Below are 1,508 nucleotides of genomic sequence, written 5' to 3'. Positions count from 1 at the left end.
GCCAACTTAATTGTTAATGGAATTTTTAATTGTCTATTACAATTTGAACTGGCTAAAACAAATAGTTTCTTATAAGCTTAAACCAAACATTTAATTAAACCTACCAAGCATAAGTGGCATATTTTTTATCCTGTCCCTTAAGTAAAAGTGTCAAAAAAGGCCTTTTACTTTTTGTTAATTGAAAAATAAATGGGTCTCCTGGAGAAAAGAGTCATCTCTTTTGAACAATTCATCCACCATGCAATTATGCAATTTATATCTATTCTAGGTACCAACCTTTCTCATTGCTTAGTCTGATAATTAGGAGTGGAAACTAGAAATAAATAAAAGCATTATTTTTTAAAATATTTCAAAGTCTTGTTTTTAGTACTTTGCATTCAACCCCAATCCCCAACATAACGTCATTATGTTTAAAAATATAATTTTAAGAAAAGATTATTTATATTGTTTTCAGATAATCCTTTTGAAACATCTTACCAGTAATTAAGAGATAACTATGAGGCCATGCACAGTGGCTCACACCTGTAATCCCAGCACTTTGGGAGGCCAAGGCAGGAAGATCACTTGAGGTCAGGAGTTTAAGGCCAGCCTGGTCAACATGGCGAAACCCCATCTCTACCAAAAATACAAAAATTGGCCAGGTGTGGTGGCGCATGCCTGTAGTCCCAGCTACTGGTGAAGTTGAGGTGGGAGAGTCACTTGAACCCTGGAGGCAGAGGTTCCAGTGAGCTGAGATCATGCCACAGCACACCAACCTGGATGAAAGAGTGAGACTCTGTCTCAATTTTAAAAATAAAAGAGAGAGAGAGAGAAATAACTGTGAGTCTTTTCCTCAATTTCTTCACCTGTCCCCTTTCTAATTTGTTTGCATTCATTGAACTTAGATGTCCAAATAATCAAACCCCATTACCAACTGACTTTTACTAAAATCACTTCTTCACTTTCTCAATAGTTATATTAAAATGACTAACATTCTTTATCTGTTTATTAATGTTTAAATATTAACAAATTTCATTAAATTAGCTAAACCAAATATAATTCTGGTACATAAAAATTAAAGTGAAATATATAGTAATATGATCCTCTTGTAGTTCATGAACATGATGGGTGTTCACATACATATGTGAGATGTGCCACCCTCTGAACCTAGTTACAATGTGGGGACATTACCTGTCTGACCTGAAAAAAAAGAAATATATGCTAATAAAGTAGTTAATCATTTGAGGTTTGAAATAGACTTTCATAGAAATTCAGTTGGAAATTCACAGATTGTATAACAGAGACAAGATTTATAGTTTACAATACAGAAATCCCTTAACACATGATTTATTTAGAACAACACTGCCAGATCACAAGTAGTGTCTAGATAACCTGGAAAGCCAAGAATTGGCTAGAAACCCAGTCATGGATAAAGCTCTGAAGTTGAATTAATTTAGAAAATAGAATGTGATTCACTTTGAGTTATCAAACAAACATAATTTATGAGTTTCTTCTTTGCCTGTATTTTT

General features: G+C 33.6%; 1 non-coding gene across 1 annotated transcript; it reads left to right on the top strand.

Annotated features, from left to right (window-relative positions):
• Window positions 1–1,079: 1,079 nt before the first annotated feature.
• Window positions 1,080–1,180, top strand: LOC117086547. Its single transcript, XR_004438442.1, has one exon. It is a non-coding gene; the product is annotated as a small nucleolar RNA U13 (small nucleolar RNA).
• Window positions 1,181–1,508: the final 328 nt, after the last annotated feature.

Source organism: Trachypithecus francoisi, unplaced genomic scaffold, assembly GCF_009764315.1.
Source record: "Trachypithecus francoisi isolate TF-2019V2 unplaced genomic scaffold, Tfra_2.0 Lachesis_group1, whole genome shotgun sequence".
NCBI classification, from domain to species: domain Eukaryota; kingdom Metazoa; phylum Chordata; class Mammalia; order Primates; family Cercopithecidae; genus Trachypithecus; species Trachypithecus francoisi.
This window is presented reverse-complemented; position numbering and strand designations above follow the sequence as displayed.